Here is a 22,521-nt window from a genome sequence, read left to right on the forward strand (position 1 = left end):
CTCCCACGTCACAGCTTCTCACCGCATGCGGCAAGAGCCAGGCCTATCTGCGAGGGCCCTGCGGCTCAGGTCTGACCTGGATCGCCTTGCCCGAGTCGGGAGACCCCTCTCCAGAAGCCATTCTGCAGCCCCGTCCGCTCTGCGTCATCCGAGAACACAGGCCTCGCAGCCTTGCTCTCTGAAATGGTGTGTCCGCGGGTAAGACGGTCGCGCAGAGAAAATGCAAGCCCGTTTTCCCTAGCGGTGCCGTTTGGTGCTCTGGGGCCGCCGCGCAAGGGAATACTGATGGGGCGAGAGGCACCGGCTCCGATTTGGGGCCCTCACCAGAGCTTATCTTTAAAAACGGGCGGGAAGCTCAGGCGTGTTTGCGTTTCGGCGAGCCGGGTCCTGACCTGCAGCCACCCACCACGCTCAGTGTGGTTGCATCTCACCGAGCAGGTGCAGGCCTGGGGTCTTTTGAGTAGCGTGACTGCCTAGGAAGTAACACATGGAGAATTTCCATCTTGGGATCATGCACACAGTGCCCAGGAGAGTAGTTTTTGCTCTGATAGCGATGAGGAATTCTATCAACAAACAGTCAGTTGACTTCTTTTTTCAGATCAGGGATGGGAAAGAGCCACACTGGGTACCTCCCGCGTGTGCCCCGTGAACAGCCCCTTGCGGCTGGGCTGTGGGGCTTGGCTGCTGCCTTGTCCCATCTGGGGGTTAACACCTCCTCCCTGCTCTGCCCGCCCCCCTCTCCATACTCCAAAGCCAGTTGCAGCCTCAGCCCTACGTGAGGATGCAGAAAGCCGTAATGTCCACGCCGCTGCTGAAATTGTTTACATCTGTGCTCTCAGCCTGCCTTGGGTTTGTGTTAAATGGTGTTAAATTCTGCAAACGGAGGGGAGGAAATCAAATTCTAAATTCCAAAGTGAATTTAAGGAAAATTTGTAAAAAATTATCCTACCACCCCTTTGTGTCCACCTGAGATGGGCCGCACTGCAGCAAGACAGTCCCTACGGGATTTGGCTTTCACTGGTGTTTAGAAAACAAACTGTTGATTTCTCTAGGAAAACTCCTTTGGTTAGGGGGATGCAAGAAGGGAAGATGAAGGCTGGGCACAGTGGCTCACTCCTGTAATCCCAGCACTTCGGGAGGCCAAGGCAGGCGGATCACTTGAGGTCGGCAGTTTGAGACCAGCCTGGCCAACATGGTGAAACCCCATCTCTAGTAAAAATACAAAAATTAGCTAGTCATGGTAGTGGGTGTCTGTAATCCCAGTTACTTGGGAGGCTGAGGCAGAATTGCTTGAACCCAGGAGGTGAAGGTTGCAGTGAGCTGAGATCGTGCCACTGTACTCCAGCCTGGACGACAGAGCGAGACTGAGGTCTCAAAACAAAAAAAGAAGGAAAGGTGAAAACCGGATCTTGGAGCTCTGTGGGCCCGGATTGCAGGCCCCTCCCTGTGTGATGAGGGTTGGGCCAGCTGGGGGAGTCACCTGGTCAGCCTGCTTGCCCCACCTGGTCATCAGGAGGTTGAAGAAAGCCTTGATCGCTGTGAAGCACTAAGCAGATACAAGTGTTTGTTAATTTTGTAGAAATTAACTTTCCCCTCTGGCCTTTATCTCCCTAGTTGGTATTGTAGCCCCATGCAGACTGCAATCAAGTTTTTGACTGTGACTCAACATTGCAAAGTGCTAAATAGGAAGAGGTCACCCCACGTTGCTATCCACCCCCTCCCTGACCAAGTCAATATAATGGCAACATGTACTTGGTCCTTGGTGTCTTGGAGTGACATCTGCAGCCAGTCAGTGCCCCCTGAGTCCAGCACTTGTACTTTTACATGGTGTGTGTGTGAGTAGCTCTGATGCCCAAACCATAATTTCAGGTTCAACCACTTGTAGCTGAAAGCTTTATTTTAGAACAATAAACTGATGTTTTCCAGATGGGTGATATCTTCCACCCATGACTATGTTTTCTTAACTTTGCGTTGAATCTATTTACTGGGTTACATTCTATGTGTAGTTTGTTTTTTCATTTATTGCTCTTTTCTTTTAAAATGCTCATGTCTTATTCCAAGCATCATCCTCCAAAGCCCCCAAAAAGCTGCATCTCCAACCAGTTGTTATGCCAATAAGGTTTTATTTAACTTTATTTAAGGATGATTGTATCTTCGAACTGCAAATGTACTGCTGCTTCCTACCTGCAAGATGCACAATGTATGTTTTAAGGGTGAGCAAGTGTTATTTGTTAAATTCCTCAGATGCCTGTAGTGACTATTGTTTCTGCCTCTCAATTGTTGCCAGCTCTTTGAAGAAGGGGAGAATTGTGTGTGTGTTTGTGTGGGATGTTTCTGATATGCTGCTACAGTTGCAACACTGGAGCTAGAGAAAATAAAGTATTGATCTTTGAAGTGTTGTGGGTTCTGTGGTGGGAATCCTGAAATGAGAGGGGAGTGGATGGCAAGAGGGTTCGTCCTTCAGGGTGCCTATTCCTTTTCCTCTTGAGCACCCTGGACCAGGGTCTGCAGCTTTGATAGGAGCTGCCCCTTCAACCTCCTTTCCCCAGATCCATTGTGGTTTTGTGTTGTCCTGCTGGGGAGGAGTGGGAGCTTTCCCACCGGCTGGGCTCACGATGCTGGGGAGGGTGGCAATTTCCTTTCTCACTGTGGGAGCCTGGGTGTGGCAGGCTGCAGGTGGTTCTTTGTAACCTGTGCTCATGCCTGTTTTCTCTGTCGCACACCTCAGGTTAAGCCAGAGAATGTAACCTCTTTTGGAGGTGGGAGGAGGGAAGGTTTGGGCCCCTTACAGAAGCCAGGGATGACTCTGACTCTTCCGGCAATTTTGAAAGTCTGAGTTTCCACCTTCATTATGACCACTGAAGCCCTTGGCCTGCAGGGGTGCAGGGTCAGAATTGAGGTCAGGCCTGAGAACCGGTCAATGCCGGGGTGCCCAGAGGTGGGAAGGGGTGATGTTTAGCAGGTGGGAAGCACTGAGATAAACTCCCTGTTTTGTAATTTACCTATGGCCAATGCTGCACTGCTCCAGCTTGTGGTTGCTTCTCCTCTTCTGGGGAGGGGGGTGGCACAGATGGTCTGCTTCCAGTAGATACAGATTCATTCCACAGATATCCCCCCTCTGCCTCCACCACAGAATCAATCAGCCCACACATTGGCTGTGCCTCCCATGAGCAGAGCTTCATGCAGGTGCTGGGGACAGAGTGAAGCAGAAGATGTGGTCCCTGTCCTCTAAGGTCTTACAGCCTAGTACAAGAGTATGAGGGGAGATGCAAACTCCTTCAGGCAATCAGATCTTGACCCACCAAGATGGTAGCCAAGTCAGCTATGGAAGCTTTCTGCCCATTAGAACAAGGTCCATGTGACAGTGGCCTTGGTCTTACTTGCTGCTTTCTCCCCAGCCAGTGGTGTGCTGGGGCTGGCCCTGCACCAGCTCTCTAGGGTGTACAGTGCACATTCCTTCCCAGCTTCACATTCCGTATTACCATGTTGGTAGCTTGAAATTGACAACAGTGGGGATATTTACGCCACAGAAATTGTCAGGTGCTACTAATCAGGGCCTTTGCTTTTCCGAGAGCTAGTTTACCAGCACACCACTGCTGGCACATAGCACAGTGCTTGGTGTGTGCTAGGTGTTCAGTGAAGATTTGCTGAGAGGAAGATATGAAAAGTAGAACCCAGTTTCAACCTGGGGTAGGGGCCCTTCTGTGGCACCTCCCTTAGTTTGCCACCTGCCCCCTCATGGCAGAAACCATCTTTCTATCACTCAGGATCCCTCTCTAGCACGACCACATTTAAATTCCAGCCCTAAAAAGGCCATGAAATGAAGGTATATCCTTTCCTCTGGGGCCAAGGTCTCCTTACTGCGTTGCATGTGTTCTAGTTACCAGCTATCTCTTCTGGGATAGACCTCTGCTCCTACCCAAGGAGGGGGCTTAATGTGATAAACATCTCGGAGAGGAAGTAATGAGCTAGTCTTGTACAAGGGAGAGACACAGCCACTGGGCAGATGTGGAAGTGGGTTATTATTGCTCGCAAGACAACAAAGCATTGCCTCTGGCCTAAGTCTGAATGCAGAGTGGCCTAGGAGAAATCAGTGCAATCTGGGAGAAAAGAGCTTGGTTTGCCTCCATAAGGGCTTTGTAGGAGACACCCTCATGGTAAGTAAACTTCCAGTAAGAGCTTTGACTGCCATTGTAAGAAGTTTGACCTTTAAGGAGTAGGTAATGGGAAGTCACCAAGAGTCTTTGAGCAGGGGGCACCATGATTGGAGCTTGGTTCTAGGGAAAGTCATCTGGCTGAAGTGCACAAGACCGAGTGAAGAAGAAATATGGAGGAGGCCAGAAGATGGTCAGTTTTGTGTCACAGTGAAATTGTCCAGAAGAGGCATGACTAAGAGAAAGGTACAGAATGAGTGAGAATGGACTGATGAGAGTGTAAGAGGTGAAGTCAGCAGAGGCCTGGGGATGCAGGACTCTAGGGCATGCTGAGAACAGGCTGGATCGTCTGAGGGGAACAGGAGGACGTGGCGGAGAGGACTAATACGTGGTGGCGGAGAAAGATCCCTCATCTCTGAGTCCATGGGTCTCTCCTTGGTCTTCCTCCTTTTTGGGCGTGGAAAACTCATCTCAAGTCCATGAGTCTCTCCTTGGTCCTGCTCGTTCTTGGTGTAGAGGCCAGATCTCCAATTCCATGAGTCTGTCTTTAGTCCTCCTCCTCCTTGGGCATAGACGCCTCATCTCTAAGTCCATAGGTCCCTTCTTATGTGCACAACACTTGAGGGCTCTCTCTTTAGCACCCCTACTTGGCTTCCATTTCCCTGCTTCCTCCTGGCCTCCCCCCTCTGTAATACCTTCTCTGGCCCCTCACCAGCTTCAGCTCCATTCCAGGCCACCTGAGTATGGCTGCTTGGAAAGGTTCTGCTGCTGGGGATCCTGTCTCTCCACACCTTCTTGGTGCTGATCAGCCCTCCTCTGGGAGGATGATTCTCAGATGTGGGGCTGTAGCACCCCAATTCTTCTGAACTCCAGATTTAAATCTCCAGTGGCCTGCTGGAGATCTCTTGGATCCCAACTTGTCCCTCATTCTCAAGAGACTATCCCCCACTTGCTGCCAGAGGCTTGCCGTGTTACTCAGTTGCTCAAGACCTGCAAGGGCTCCTCATTGCTTATTGAATTTAATCCGCTTTCCTGCGTATGGGCAGTTCCCAGTTTAGCCTTGTGTATAAGGTAATTACTAGAGAGAAACAGGTAAGCAGGATGGATGTGTAAGACCCTGAGGTCTTAATTTCCTTAACAGGGCAGTGCTATGCTCTTTTCAGAACTTAGTTCCCATTGGAATGTCCTCCTCCCTATCTGGCGACTCCTCTCTGCCCATTCAAGTCCTATCTTTCAGGCTGCCTTGAAGACGGCATTTACCACCACATTGCAGAGCTCCTCCTAATTTGCCTATCCATGTGATCTCTCCTCTTTGTCAGTATCTACAGTCCCTTTGACAGGCCTCCAACCTGCAGTGGCTGACCTCACTTTGCATTTTTGCTGCCTCCTGCCCAGAATTATGTGCCCAGTGAGGGCAGAAACTGTGGTTTATTCACTCTTGTTTTCTCCATAGCCTTCCCGCCTACTGTTTCCCATATTCTGCGTTAAGAGTGACAGCCATTATTCATTGTATGTAACAAACTTCTGATGTCCTATTGAGTCTGAAACTCCTGTGGGACATCCAGGTGGAGACCCCAGAAGGAAATACAGTGTTGGTGGTCAGGAGAAAGGCCGGAACTGGAACAAAGGACCTGGCAGATAGGCCGAGGGGTGTGATGGCCAAAGCCACAGGCACAGGAGAGTCCCCAGGGAGAAGAAGAATCTTGTGGAAGGCTTACACGTATAGTGAAGAGAGAAATGGGAACCAGGAGAGGCTGGAGTGGTCAGAGTTATGAAGCAACCGAGAGGGGAGGGTTTTATAAAGGAGGGGTAGTCATCAGTTCTACAAGCTTAGGTGTGAAATATAAGCAATTAAAGCCGTTTTTAGAAAACCCTAGCCTGGCCGAGGTGGACAGATCATGAGGTCCAGAAATCGAGACCATCCTGGTCAATATAGTGAAACCCTGTCTCTACTAAAAATACAAAAATTAGCTGGGCATGGTGGCACACGCCTGTAATCCCAGCTACTTGGGAGGGTGAGGCAGGAGCATCACTTGAACCTGGGAGGCAGAGGCTGCAGTGAGCTAGCCAAGATCCAGTTCATAAAAAGAAACAAACAGGCCCTAGTCTCTCCTTGCCCTTTTCTTTGTTCCGGTTTTTCCCTAGCCTTACTCTCTTGCCTTTTTTATTCCCTTTTAAATGTCACCTTCACCAAATTCAGCTGCTTCCACACCTCCCCCTCCGCTGACCCCTGCACCCAGCACCATTCTTACTGTATCTAGCATAATATTCCAGAGGCTACCTAAAGGCAATAATTAGACAAACACTCAAAACTGCACATCCCAGGCTTGTTCATGAAAGTGAAAAGCTGGCAAACAAACTAGATATCTATCAAGAAGTTAAATGACTTATAGACCATCCCTGCTGTCCTGGTATTTTTTATTTATTTCTTTTTTTAGACAGAGTCTTGCTCTGTTGGCACAATCTCGGCTCACTGCAACCTCTACCTCTTGAGTTCAAGCAATTCTCCTGCCTCAGCCTCCTGAGTAGCTGGGACTACAGGCGGGTGCCACCACACTCAGCTAATGTTTGTATTTTTAATAGAGAGGGGGTTTCATCATGTTGGCCAGGATGGTATTGATCTCTTGACCTCTCGATCTGCCTGCCTCAGCCTCCCAAAGTGCTGGGATTATAAGCATGAGCCAATGTACCCGGCCTCTGGTATTTTGTAGGAAAGAAATTTCATTAAGCGTCCCCAGCAACATACCATATTAATTTTTGTATTTTTAATAGAGACGGGGTTTCACTATGTTGACCAGGATGGTATCGATCTCTGGACCTCATGATCCATCCACCTTGGCCAGTCTAGGGTTTTAAAAAAATGGCTTTAGTTGCTTATATTTCACACCTAAGCTTGTAGAACTGATGACTACCCCTCCTTTGTAAAAGCCTCGCCTCTTGGTTACTTCATAACTCTGACTCCTCCAGCCACTCCTGGTTCCCATTTCTCTCTTTACTATACGTGTAAGCCTTCCACAGGATTCTTTTTCTCCCTGGGGACTCTCCTGTGCCTGTGGCTTTGGCCATCACACCCCTCGGCCTATCTGCCAGGTCCTTTGTTCCAGTTCCGGCCTTTCTCCTGACCACCAACACTGTATTTCCTTCTGGGGTCTCCACCTGGATGTCCCACAGGAGTTTCAGACTCAATAGGACATCAGAAGTTTGTTACATACAATGAATAATGGCTGTCACTCTTATGCAGAAGGTGGAAAAAAATCTGTATTCCTAATACCTTTATCCAGTTTAAGATACTTCTGGGCTTCCCCATTTCTCTGGCCTTGCCTCCTAACGGTAACATTACTTTGGTGAACATGTGAGCTCTCTTTTGTGAAGCCATGAATATAACACAACTCCAGACTTCCATGTTCCTGTTGCCATAGTTTAAGAAGCTCTTAATTGCTTATGCTCGCATTTACCTATGGTTGTTTTGTTTTCCATAGTAAGTAAGACTCTGGGTGAGCTCTCAGCACCACTAAGAGGACACAAGGGCCATTTTAGCAGAGACAGACAGCCCAACCCCTGTCCACTGTCATCAGAAACTCCTCTGTGACAAGAAAAAGTAGAAATCAAAATCATACCAGCAATGTGTTAGTCTTCAACCCGAGGCAACTGAAGCTTGGGTATCGCCTTGAGTCCTTGTGCATTTCTGTTGTCCTCAAGGACTCTCAGTGTTGAAAGGGCATCCGACTGTAACCTCATGAAGCCCAGAGCTACAGAAAGAGGTATCGTGGACATCTGACATCTTCATCATTGTCATGCTGACCCTTGGGGTGGTTGCCTTTAAGAGAAAACGGAGTTTAAAAAGAACAAAGGGAGATATAGACCGGGGTGTTTGTCCTCATATGTATGTGAGTTCGTGGAAGGAGTTCTTGCTGCTTGCTGAACAGTGAAAATGTTCTCCTGATGGACACCTTTAGCTTGTGTTGACAGGTGACAAATATATATCCCAAGATTTCTGTGTTGAGCCTAATTAAGCCAGCTGGTAAAACAAACCAGCACACCCTCTCTCTTTCTCTGATTGTGTCTGTGTAAAGTTTAGAAATAAACAATGTGTGTATTAGTCCGTTCTCGCACTGCTATAAAGAAATACCTGAGACTAGTAACTTGAAAAGAGGTTTAATTGGCTCACAGTTTCACAGGGTGTACAAGAAGCATAGCCGGGGAGGCCTCAGAAAAGCTACAGTCATGGTGAAAGGTGAAGGCGAAGCAGGCTTGTCTTACGTGGTCAAAGCAGGAGGGAGAAAGAACGAAGGGGGAGGCACTACACACTTTTAAACAACCAGATCTCGTGATAACTCACTATCATGAGAACAGCCCCAAAGGGGAAATCCCCTCCCATGATCCAATAACCTACCACCGGGCCCCACTTCCAACACTGAAGATTGCAATTTGACATGATATTTGGGTGGGAACACAGATCCCAAACATATCTTTTTTTTTTTTTTTGGTTTGTTTTGAGATAGAGCCTCACTCTGTTGCCCAGACAGGAGTGCAGTAGTGTCATCTCGGCTCACTGCAACCTCTGCCTCCTGGGTTAAAGTGATTCTCCTGCCTTAGCCTCCCAAGTAGCTGGGACTACAGGCGTGCACCACCATACCTGGCTAATTTTTGTATTTTTAGTAAAGACGGGGTTTCACCATGTTAGCCAGGCTGGTCTCGAACTCCTGACCTCAAATGATCCACCCACCTAGGCCTTCCAGAGTGCTGGTGGGATTACAGGTGTCAGCCACCCTGCCTAGCCCCAAACCATATCAATGTGCAAATTTTAATGTAAATAGTTATAGGTGATATTTTTAATACCTTCTGTCTGTCACTCCGGGCTTCATGAGACTTTAGTGGGTGCTGCTTTCTATTAGCATTTTCAACACTGAGAGTCCTTGACCACAACAGAAAAACCTGAGGACTCAAAACCAATGCCCAGTCTTCAGCTGCTTTGGTCTAAGACTTCAAAGCTTGGAAACTGGGAATACTTATGTGCTAGGAACTTCCTTGGGTTTTTGCGTGGTCTCTAGCACATCCAGTGATTCATTCAGGGTTTCGTGTATATCCATAGCCATGCACCTCCATGATCATTTCAAAATCTTTACGTAGGGTGCAAGGTCTGAGGGCAAATTGTCCTGCATGACCCCCTCTCACATTTCCCCTCAAGCTCATGAATGAGTAAAATCTGGATAAACTGCACATGAAGGGGGTCATGGTAAATGGGACTGAGAGGCAGTCAGACTGGGAAGAGCAGCCAGGAGAAAAGAATGTTCTAGATGGAAAGAATGAACCAAACCCTAATATTCATCATGGTAGAAAAACTTCCTTTGCACAGAATGGAACATGAAGCTCTAAGCCTCCTGGTGTTCCAATGAGCTTGGGTTGCCAAGAACACTCATTCAAGAAATGCACTTAGACTCTTACTGTCACACTTAATCTGATTCAGCTTCCTATTTTGAAGAGATTTTTGCTGATTTTGACTTCTGTAAAAGTCTTTGTTTCTTGATGCTATCTTGAATGTCCACCTAGGTCTCTATTTTTTAAGATCAACAAGTTTCACAAAGCCACATTTGAAAAGCATACAATTACCTTGGAGTGCATTCCAGTGCAAGGTTAATTTTCTTATTTGTTCATGTAATGAAGTCATTTGTTTGCTCTGGTCCGTTTTAACCATTGAGCATAGAACAGATGGGTCGGTATGTCCAGAGGCCTAGAAGCTAGTCTTGCGGGTCACTAAACAGGTTGAGTGCTCGTGGGTGACTTTGAGTATATCACTTAAGCTCTCTGGTCTGCAGTTTCCTCAGCTGGGAAATGAAAGGGTTGGGCCAGATGATGTGTAATAATAGCTTCTCCGGCTTCACCAGCCTATAATAATGTCCACAGACTACAGGCTCTATCTAGTCTCTAAGTGTATGATTAAAATATGATTACATGCTTTTTAGATGAAATTAGAAGGAAAATCTCTCAGGCCTTTTAACTTACCTACCATAAAGAATCATTCATTATCATTTTGCTTTACTTCTTCTCACTTCCCACTTCCTAAACTACTCTACAAATGAAAGACCAAAATCCAGGAACTTGATACAGGAGAATGATGGATGTCACTGTTTCACATCCTTTTCTTTAACATGTTTTTAATTGCTATATTTCTGTGCACTTGCACGTACATAATTTATTTGCCTATATATCTTTCTGGACTCTGAGTGGGGACTGTTAGTCTCTGGTAAGGTCTGACCCTCCGGCCTAGTGCTTGAAACAAAATGAGTCTTGTTTGCCAGCAACTCACAGAATGGGATGCCCTTACTTTCCCACAGTCCGTTACTATAGGAAGGCACACTGTGGATTTTCCACGATGTTTTTTTATTGTAGGGTCTATATGTCTAAAACTTTTTTAAAAAATGGACTTTATGTTGTTCGGGTAGTTTTGAGTTCACAGCAACATTTATAGGAAGAGACTAGATTTTTTCCATAAGGCATTCCCACATACGCATTACGGCAACATCCCTCACGGGACTGGTATATTTGTTACAACTGATGAACCTACATTGACATATTGTTATCACTCCAAGTCCATGGTTCACATTAGGGTTCATTCTTGGTGGTGTATATTTTATGTATTTGGACAAAAATAGAATGGCACGTATCCATCACTGTACTATCATCTAGAAGAGTTTCACCGTCCTGAAAATACTCTGCAGTCTGCCTACCCTTTCCTCCCTCCCCGTAACCCCTGGCAACTACTGATGTTTTATTGTTTCTATTGTTTGGCCTTTTCCAGACTGCCAGGTAGTTGGAATCACACAGCATGTAGCCTTTTCAGATTGGCTCCCTTAACTTAGTAACATGCATTTAAAGTTCCTCCATGTCCTTTCATGGCTTGATAGCTTATTTCTTTTTAGTGTTGAATGTTCCCTGTTCTGGATGTACTCCAGGTATTCATTCACCTACTGAAAGACATCTTGGTTGCTTTCAAGTTTTGGCAATTACAAATAAGGCTGCTATAAACATCCACATGCAGGTCCTTGGGTGAACATAGATTTTTCTTTTTTTAATTTTATTTATTTATTTATTTATTTTTTAAAGATGGGATTTCACCATGATGGCCAGGCTGGTCTTGAACTCCTGACCTCAGGTGATCCATCAACCTCAGCCTCCCAAAGTGCTAGGATTACAGGCGTGAGCCAACGCGCCCAGCCAAACAGATTTTTCAACTCCTTTGGGAAATATTAAGGAGTGCAATTGCTGGATCATAGGTAAGAGTGTGCTTAGTTTTGTAAGAAACTGCCAGGCCGGGCACAGTGGTTCACACCTGTAATCCTAGCACTTTGAGAGACTGAGGCAGGCAAATTACCTGAGCCCAAGAGTTTGAGACCAGCCTGGCAACATGGTGAAACCCTGTCTCTACAGAAAATACAAAAAATGAGCTGGGTGTGGTGGTGCATGCCTGTAATCCCAGCTACTCGGGAGACTTAGGCATGAGGATCACTTGAGCCCCCTAGGTGCAGGTTGCAGTGAGCCGAGATCAAGCCACTGCGCTCTGGCCTGGGTGACAGAGCAAGACTCTGTCTCCCCTACACTTTCCAGATACCAACGACAAAAAGAAACTGCCAAAACTGTCTTTCAAAGTGACCATGTCATTTTGTTTTCCCATCACAGTGAACGGGAGTTCCTGTTGTTCCACATCCTCGCCAGCGTTTGGTGTCATCAGGGTTCCAGACTGTGGGCATCTCACAGGTTTGTACTGGGATCTCATTGTTGTTCTATGTACATTTCCCTGAGGACATATGATGTACAGCATCTGTTCATATGTGTATCGCCATGTGCACATCTTCATGGTGAGGTGTCTGCTTAATTGGGTTGTTTGTTTTCTTGTTGAGTTTCAAAGTTTTTTTGTATATTTTAGAGAGTAGTCCTTTATCAAATATTTTTTTTTTTTTTTTTTTTGAGACGGAGTTTCGCTCTTGTTACCCAGGCTGGAGTGCAATGGCGCGATCTCGGCTCACCGCAACCTCTGCCTCCCGGGTTCAGGCAATTCTCCTGCCTCAGCCTCCTGAGTAGCTGGGATTACAGGCACGTGCCACCATGCCCAGCTAATTTTTTGTATTTTTAGTAGAGACGGGGTTTCACCATGTTGACCAGGATGGTCTCGATCTCTTGACCTCGTGATCCACCCGCCTCGGCCTCCCACAGTGCTGGGATTACAGGCTTGAGCCACCGCGCCCGGCTATCAAATATATTTTTGCAACTATTTTCTTCCAGTCTATGGCTTGGCTTTTCATTCTCTTAACAGTGTCTTGCAGAATATAAATTTTTATTTTAATAAAGTCAATATTTCTTTCTTGGATCATGCCTTTGGTTTACATCTATGAAGGCATTGCTGGCTGGGCATGGTGGTGCATGCCTGTAATCCCAGCACTTTTGGAGGCCGAGGTGGGCGGATCACAAAGTCAAGAGACTGAGACCATCCTAGCCAACATGGTGAAACCTCATGTTTACTAAAAATAGAAAAATTAGCTGGGCTTGGTGGTGCATGCAGAATTGCTGGAACCCGGGAGATGGAGGCTGCAGTGAACTCAGATCACAGCACTGCACTCCAGTCTGGCGACAGAGCGAGACTCTGTCTCAAAAAAAAAAAAAAAAAAAAAAAAGGCATTGCCAAACTCAAGGTCACACACATTTTCTTCTATGTTATCTTCTAGGAATTTTGTAGTTTTTCATATTAAATTTAGGACTGTGATTCATTTTGACTTGATTTTTATAAAGGGTTTAAGGTCTGTGATTAGCTTGATTTTTTTTTTTTTTTGCATCTGAATGTCCAGTGGTTCCAGCACCATTTGTTGAAAACACTTTTTTCCATTGTATTGCCTTTGCTTCTTTGTCTGAGATCAGTTGGCTATACAGTCATACCTCAAAGACATAGCAGGTTTGATTCCAGGCCACCACAGTAAAGCAAATGTTGCAATAAAGTGAGTCACACAAATTTTTTGGTTTCCCAGTATATATAAAAGTTATATTCAGTCCAGGCACAGTGGCTCATGCCTGTAATCCCAGCACTCTGGGGGTCAAGGTGGGTGGATCATGAGGTCAAGAGATCGAGACCATCCTGGCCAACATGGTGAAACCCCGTCTCTACTAAAAAATACAAAAATTAGCTGGATGTGGTGGCGTGTGCCTGTAGTCCCAGCTACTTGGGAGGCTGAGGCAGGAGAATTGCTTGAACCCAGGAAGTGGAGATTGCAGTGGGCCGAGATTGAGCCACTGCACTCTAGCGTGGTGCCTGGTGACAGAGCAAGACTCTGTCTCAAAAAAAAAAAAAAAAAAAAGTTATATCCACACTCTACTGCAGTCTATGAAGTGTATAATAGCATTATGTCTAAAAAAGATGTACACCCCTTAGTTAAAAATACTTTATGCTAAACATGTTAGAGACAATATCATCTGAGTCTTCAGGGAGTCATAATCTTTTTGGAGGTGGGAAGTCTTGCTTTCATATCAATGGCTGTTGACTGATAAGGGTGACGGCTGCTGAAGATTGGGATGGTTGTGTTAATTCCTAAAAATAAGACAGCAATAGAGTTTGCTGCATCAATTGACTCTTCCTTTCATGAAAGATTAGTCTGTAGTAGGTAATGCTGTTTGATAGCATTTTACCTACAGGTAGAACTTCTTTCACAATTGGGATCAATTATCTCAAATCCTGCTGCTGCCTTATCAGCTAAGTTTACATAAGATATCCAAATCTAAATTCTTTGTTTTTACTTTAACAGTGTTCACAGCATCTTTAACAGGAGTAGTTTTCATTTCAAGAAACCCCTTCATTTGCTCTTCCATAAGAGGCAACTTCTCATCCAGTAAAGTCTTATCATGAGGTTGTAGCAATTCAGTTACATCTTTAGGTTCCACTTCTAGTTCTAATTCTCTGGTGTTTCCACTATATCTGCAGTGACTCCCTCGCCTGAGGTCCTTAACCCCTGAAAATCATCCATGGGGTGAAATCAGCTTCTTCTAAACTCCTATTCATGTTAATGTTTCAAACTCTTCTCATGAATCCTGAATGTTTTCAATGGTATCTAGAATGGTGAATCCTTTCCAGAAGGCTTTCATTTTACTTTGCCCAGGTCCATCAGAGGAATTACTGTTTATGGCAGTTGTAGCCTTATGAAATGTATTCCTTAAATAATAAGACTTGAAAATTGAAATTACTCTTTAACCCATGGGCTGCGGATGGATGTCGCATTAGCAGGCATAAAATAATTTCCTTGTACATCTTCATCAGAGCTTTTGGGTGACTAGGCACATTTTCAATGAGCAGTAATAAGTAGAAATAAATCTTTTCTTCCTGAGCAGCAGGTCTTAACAGTAGGCTTAAAACCTTCAGGAAGCCATGCTATAAACAGATGGGCTGTCATCCAGGCTTTGTTGTTCCATTTGTAGAGCACAGGCAGAGTAGATTTAGCATAATTCTTAAGGACCCTCACATTTTTGGAATGAAAAATGAGCATTGACTTCAACTTAAAGACATCAGGTGCGTTAGCTCCTAACAAGAGAATCAGGCTGTCTTTTGAAGGCTTTGAAGGCAGGCATTGACTTTCCTCTCTAGCTTTGAAAGTCCTAGATGGCATCTTCTTCCAAAAGAAGGCTGTTTCATCTACCTTGAAACTCTGCTGTTTGGTGTAGCCACCTTCATCAGTTATCTTAGCTAGATCTTCTGGATGACTTGCTGGAGCTTCTACATCAACACTGGTTGCTTTATCTTGCAATTTTATGTTATGAAGATGGCTTCTTCTCAAAACCACAGGAACCAACATCTGCTAGCTTTAAACTTTTCTTCTGCAGCTTCCTCACAATTTTAAGCCTTCATAGAATGGAAGAGAATTACAGACATGCTCTGGATTAAGCTTTGGTTTATGGGAATGTTGTTGCTGGTTTGATCTATCCAGACCACTAAAACTTTATATCAGCAATAAGGCTGTGTTTCTTTCTTATCATTTGTGTGCTCACTTGAATAGCACTTTTAGTTTCTTTCAAGAACTTTTCCTTTGCATTCACAACTTGGCTCACTGTTTGACACAAGAGGCCTAACTTTGGGCTTATCTTGGCTTTTCACATTCCTTTCTCACTAAGTTTAAAACATCATTTCGGTGTTTTGACTTAATGTGGGAGATGCACATCTCTTCACTTCAACACTTACAGGCCTTTGTAGGGTTATTAATTGGTCTAATTTCAATATTGTTATGTCTCAGGGAATAGGGAGGCCTGAGGAGAGGGAGAGAGATGGAAGAACGGCCAGTCATTGAAGCAGTCAGAACACACATAACATTTCTCAAGTTTGCCATCTTATATGGATGTACTTCGGTAATTACAAGAGTAATATCAAAGATCGCTGATCACAGCTCACCATAACAGATATAATAATAATGAAAAAGTTTGAAATATTGTGAGAATTACCAAAATGTGACACAGAGACATAAAGGGAGCCCATACTGTCGGAAAAATGACAGTGACAGATTTGCTTCATGCAAGGTTGCCGCAAACCTTCCACCGTTGCAAAGCACAGTAAGGTGAAGTGCAGTAAGACAAGGTCTGCCTGTATTTACGTAGATCTGCTTCTGGGCTCTATTGTGTTGCATCGATCTATTTGTTTATTCTTTCACCAATGCCACTTGGTGAAAGAGTGCTTTCACTGTCTCGATGGAGTGTAGCTTATTAGTAACACTAGAATTCAGGTCATATCAGTCCTTGTTCTTTTCCTTCAGTGTTTTAATATTGAGTTGGCTATTCTGCATCTTTATTCTCTCCACATAAACTTTAGAATCAGTTTGTTGACATCCACAAAGTAACTTGCTGAGATTTTTATTGGAATTGCATTAAATTTATAAATCAATTTGGGGAGAACTAACAACTTGACATTATGAAACGTTCCCATCCAAGAACATGATATATCTCTTCATTTATACAGTTGTTTTAAAATTTCTTTCATTAGAGTTTTGTAGTTCTCATTTAGATTCTGTATGTGTTTTGTTTGGTTTATACCTAAGTATTTCATTTTGGCAGGTGCTAAGGTAATAGTTTTGTGTTTTTAATTTTATGTTTTATTTGTTCATTGCTGCTATACAGGAATATGCTTGACTTTTGTATATTAACCTTATGTCCTGCAACCTTGCCATAATAACTTATTTGTTCTAGGGTGTTTTTTTGTTGATTTTTTTTTAGATTTTCTACATCAACAATTATGTGATCTGTGAACAGAGACAGTTTTATTTCCTCCTTTCCAGTCAGTCTAGCTTTTAGTTTTCTTGCCTTGCTTGTCTTATTGCACTCACTAGGACTTCCAACATAATGTTGAAAAGGAGTGGTGGGAGGGGACAGCCTTACCTTGTTCCTAATTTGATTTGGAAAGCTTCTAGTTTCTCAGCATTAAATATGAGATTAGCTGTAGATTTTTTTTTGTTGTTGTTGATTTTCTTTATCGAGTTGAGGAAGCTTTCTTCTGTTAGCTTATTGAGAATGTTGATCATGAATGGGTATAATTTTGTTGAATGCTGTTTCTGTATCTATAGATACGATTATGTAATTTTTCTTCTTTAGCCTTTAATGTGCTGGATGACATTAACTAATTTGTGAATGTTGGGCCGGCCTTGCACCATCTGGTGTAAATCCCATTTGTTTATGGTGCATATTCTTTTTATGTTGTTGGATTTGATTTGTTATTATTTTGTTGAGGATTTTTGCATCTATGTTTATGAGAGTATTTGTCTGTAGTTTTAAAAAAGTTCAGATATCTGGCCAGGGTGGGTGGCTCATGCCTGTAATCCCAGCACTTTGGGAGTCTGAGGCAGGTGGATTACAGGGTCAGGAATTCGAGACCAGTCTGACCAATGTGGTGAAACCCCATCTCTACTAAAAATACAAAAATTAGCCGGTCGTGGTGCGCACCTATAATCCCAGGTACTCAGGAGGCTGAGGCAGGAGAATCGCTTGAACCTGGGAGGTGGAGGTTGCATTGAGCCGAGATTGTGCCAGTGCACTCCAGCCTGGGAAACAGAGCGAGACTGTCTCAGAAAAAAAAAAAAAAAAGTTATCTGCAGTAAGGCGTGATTATGTTTATTTTGACCTTTTCTATTCGGTAGCTCTTGGTTTGTGAGAAATCCTAAACTTTCTACTACTGTCAAAATTAGTCATTTATATATGCCTATAAAATATTGGTTAAAAATGATTTCATATAGCCTCCTTTTGCAAAATATTCATTCCCTTGTCACTGAAAGTTTATTTGCTCCTGAAAGAAAATTATGTTTCACCCAATTTCTCTGAAAATACCCGTGATGTCATTTTTACTTTTTCAGAGGTCAATATTTCCCTGAGAGTTGGTTGGGATAAATCAATATTGGATTATAGCTGAGGTGACAGCCAATCCTATCAATTAGAGCAGGGGCTTTTGGAGGCTTTTAAAAAAGTGTAGTACGTGTTCGACTTAAAGGTTATGGCTATAAGGAGGTCACAGACTACAGCAAAGAAGTCTTCTGAGGGTAAGTGTGAGTATACAGCGTCCTCACCGGGATAGGCCGGGTTCCTTGTGGAATGCAGTTTTCTATTCGATTCTCACAGCACTCAATTCTTTTCCCCAGCGAAATCCCTGAGTTTTGATTTCTGGCCACAAGGTGGCATCTGATTTTCATTAATACGGGAGCCACACCCCTCATCTCTGACCGCTCAAGCTGGAAACTCCCATCTGTCTCAGCTTCTGGACTCTTATTGTAACAGATTTCCCCCACAGTGGCAGCATTTGTAAAGGAAATTGCATTAACTTGTGTTTGTCTAGGGGCCTAGAACTAAATCTTCTTGTATTTGGTTAAGTTATGTGTGTGTCAAGGCATTCTCCTCCACTTTAAATGTTTTTAATTGATCATTGTGTTGCAAATGTATCATAGCTTTCTCCATGTATTTCTTTGCCCTACAGCTAAGAGTGGGGTCCTGCTCTTTTTTTTACATATGCTGCATGTTGTTTTGCTTGTGAGCAGGAAGGTGCAAAGGAGCCCTCTTCAAAGATCTAGCTTTCAAGCCGGGTAGACGCAAAGTACATGCATAAAATAGCTCTAAAGGAAAAACTCACAGCCACATTGTCTAAGTCACAGACTGGTATTATGAGTAAGGTCTCTAAATCTGTGAGGAAAGGGACTAAGAGTGATAGGTTCACCGTGGTGCTCCTGGCACCTTGCACAGCACTGGCACATACTAGGTACTCAAAAAAAATATTGACCAGGCACAGTGGCTTATATGTGTAATCCCAGCATTTTGGGAGGCTGAGGCAGAAGGATGGCTTGAAGCCAGAAGTTTGAGACCAGCTGGGCAATGCAGTGACACCCTGTCTCTACAAAAATAAAAGCAATTATTAGCCAGGCACGGTGATGCATGCCTGTAGTCCTAGCTACTGAGGTGGCTGAGGTGAGAGGATTGTGTGATCCCAGGAGGTCAAGGCTACAGTGAGCTAAGATTGTGCCACTGCATTCCACCCTGGATGACAGAGTGGTACCCTGTCTCTGAAACAAAAATTTAAAACAAACAAACAAAAACTTATGGAATGCATGGGTGAAGAGGCCTAACAAGGGTTTCATGGAAGAATGGGGTGAAACTAACTAAAAAATGATGAATGTGAGTTGGCTGGAGACAGCCAAGGAGCAGGTGTTGCAACTTAGAAAGAGAGGGTGTCAGAGGTACAGGAGCAGTGTGAGGAGGCAAGAATGTAGGAGGAGAGTGGTCCAGCCTGCACTGCGGTAGCCAGGTCTCTACCTGGGAAGGGCCCTGAGGTTATGCTGAGGTTCCTGTACTTTCTCCAGGGGAGGCTGAGAACCATTCTTAGGGATTTTAAAAGAAACTGTGAGTCTGAAATTCAGCTGAAAAAAAAAAAAAAGTGAAGCCCAAGGTTCTGTGGTCAATGGGGGACACTGAAAAACACACAAAGAGCCTATATAAATAATAGGCTGTGTAGCCTGGGACAGCTACCCTTAGGCCGTGGAAAACTTGAGCTGGATTTTTCAGAGAAGGAAGCAAGATCTTGTCCAGCTAGCACAGCAGAGATTGCTGCAGGGTGAAGTACCTGGGACCCAAACGTGCTATCGTAATAGCTGATGTTTGAATGTCTGTTTACAGTTTATAAAGTGTTTTTAAATATTAGTGAATGTGATGTTCACATTATCCCTGTGGTGTCAGCACAGTTCTGTCTCTGCTTTACACGTGGGGACGTTGAGGCTCAGAGACGTTAAATGACTTGACTCCCCCACGGTCAGTCTGGTTGCTTGGGTCTGACCCTGCTTCTTGAAGGACAGGCAAGATGGGGGCCAGCAAAGGATCTAATGGAAAAAGGTGAGATTTCTCTCACTTTTCTTCTGAATTAAAGATGGTGTTAGACATAGTTACTGCTACAATTAATGAAGGCACAGCTTTTCCTGTATTATTTCCTTATATGATTTTGCCATATAATGCTGCAATTTTGCCATGTGATGCTATGGTTTTGCCATATAATACTATGGTTTTGCCATATAATGCTATGATTTTGCCATATAATGCTGCCATTTTGCCATGCGATGCCATGGTTTTGCCATATAATGCTATGGTTTTGCTGTATAATGCTGTGGTTTTGTTTCTCAGTGAGAACGTAGGGGACAGGGGCTGATAAAATGCCATCAATTGAAAACAACCAAGGGCAGACTATCTCAAGGTTTTAGCCAAAATGCTGTCAGTCTAGAGTTGAAGCCACCTGCCTGGTTTTCTTTCTCCTTTTAGGATCATTGCACTCCAGGAGCTTATGATCTAGTTGCCAAGAGAAAGTATGTGCATGCTTACTGCAGCAGACCTTGGGGTGACTTGTTGTGTATCACACTGATTCCTGTGGATTTGCAGCCTCAGGGCTTTCTCTGAAGCTCAAGGAGGTGACACACTCCATTGTGTGAATTGTGACCTGAAAGCACAAAAAGAGGGACAAGGTAGAGCCTCCAAAAGCAACCCTAACAATAAAGGCAAGACCATGGCCACAGGTTCCAGCGGCCCGTCTTCAATTAGGACAATTCCCAGGCATGTTCTGTGTGGTTCCACAGAGGATTCCAATGGAGTTGAGGCCCAGTTGCTCAAGGCATAGGCTGTTAATAATGCATCCTTGGTTGGTTCCTTCTTCCATGTCTCACATTGTATACTCTTCTGCTTTCCGGCCTCATGTTCCAAATAACCTGCACTCAAGTCCTTGACTCAGGCTGTGATTTTTGGGGAACTCAAACTAGAAACACATGCACATTTGCTCACTTGTGTTGCTAGAAAAGCTTGCTCTGCAAGAGAGGCATGCACCAAATCTTCTGTGATCTCAGTGGAGTGGGGCATTCCAAGATGCTGGGGTGGATGGAGTAGGCTTTGTGCAGGAGGAGAGACTAGCCCAGTTGTCAAGTGCAGTCATACTGGCTTTGAGTGGGATATACCAAGGGAGGCCATTCCAGGACAGACGGACTGTTGTGAACAAAAGCTAGGGGCTTTGGAAAGAGCTGAGAGAATAAAGAGGCCTGCTGGCCATAGTGGGTATTAGACTAGCGGACAGGGAGATAGGATTTAGACTTGGAGTGGTAGGCTAGCCTTGGTGGTGTTAGGTCTTGACAGCTCAGGTGTCTTTCTTTGCTTGCAATTTATTACAGGTGGTGGCTTTGCTTCTATTTTGAGCTATACCATGGAAGAGATTCCTTTTCCATAGCAAGCATTTCCCCAGTGAATTATTAAGCCCAGATTTCCTAGTTGAAGCATCTAATTTTTCCCTTCCTACCCCTCATCCTGAGCTAGGAGCATCCTTCCCTCTCAGTCTCTCCCCAGCCTCAGCTTCCTCCAGAACCATTCATTGTGCTTTAATCCATTCTACTCTCACAGCTTCTCCCCCTTGACAATTTGGGACTTTAAGAAAAGGTTTGGCAAACTGCCTTCTCCGTGTATAGGCATCTGTGATTGCACCTGTGATGCTTTGTTAAGGTAAGTGCTGAGAGTAGTGTGCATATTTGAGTGTTGGCAATAGCACCTGGTGTATTCTAGGTCTCCAGTGATCCAATGGTACCAGTCAGGGAGTGAGTTTTTGAAGGGTCCAGGAGATCTGCTGACTCACAAGACCGTCACTGCCTGGTAATTTTTTCTTGATTTCCTAGAAGGCTGACTGCCAAATCAGCTGTCACATCAGATCCAATCCATTGGTTCATGCATCTGCTGTGATCTTGGGAAGCCTAGTGCGGTAGTGGTCCCCATCATAGTTCATAAACTCTTTTGTTTTACAAGAGACTGCAGCGACCTGCTCTTCCCAGTATCACTCAGCAGTACTTTGAGCTAACAACTCTATAATTGCATACTATTTCTAGATTGCAAAGCACTTACGTAGACATTGACTTGCTTTCTCATCTCTGTAATAATCCTCTGAGGGAAGCAGGACAACTATTGTTTCCATTTCATGAATAAAGAGACTGAGGTGTTGGATGACTTGCCCAAGATCACATAACTGGCTAGCATCAGAGGGGACTTCGGAAACCAGAACCCATTTACTATTAAATCACAATGTGAAGGGAGAGCCAGAAGCATGAGATCCAGTGTTTGCCTGGAGGATCCCACAGTGCTGTTTGAGACAGACCAGATCAGCAGGAATGAAACAGAGACATTGGGTGCCAAGTTGCAAGTGAATTCTACAGACAGCGTGTGATCTAGGCATGAAGAGAAGAGATTGCTCGTGATAGGCAAGGCTGCAAAGGAACACAGAAAGTAGCTCTTCAGAAAAAAAAAACAAAACAAAACAAAGCAAAACAAACAGGATTTACACGGGAATACCTTTTATAGCTTGAACAGGGGCCATTTTGGGCAAGAAGATACAGACAAAAAAAGAATGAATATCTCCTAAATGATACAAACCTAAGAATGGCAGAACATTAAGTAACTGTTGAAACTGGCCCAAGTTTATCTAACATTAAATGTCCGGAAAGACAGCTGTGACTTTCTGCCGTACCTGCAGGAGTCATGACTAAGCTGAAGATGGTGGAATTCAGAGCCATGAGACCTGGGTTCAAAAGCCCACTTTCTAGAGATGGGACTTTGGGCAAGTTGCTGAGACCTTTTATAGTTATTTTCTCTGTTTGCAACATGAGGATACTAATTTCAAGCTCAAAAAGTGGTTGTGAATACGGAATGACTAATACAAGTGAAACTGACTGATGCTGTTGGGACTCTGGGTTCCTCCTCTCTTCAACCATTTTGGGCCATGGTTGGTAAAAGCATCTTGAGTTTGATGTACCATGGATTTGGCCCAGAGGTGCCATTCTTGTGTTCCTCTGTGGAAGGCCAC

Source organism: Sapajus apella, unplaced genomic scaffold, assembly GCF_009761245.1.
Source record: "Sapajus apella isolate SASKATOON/1434 unplaced genomic scaffold, GSC_monkey_1.0 scaffold21, whole genome shotgun sequence".
Lineage (NCBI taxonomy): Eukaryota > Metazoa > Chordata > Mammalia > Primates > Cebidae > Sapajus > Sapajus apella.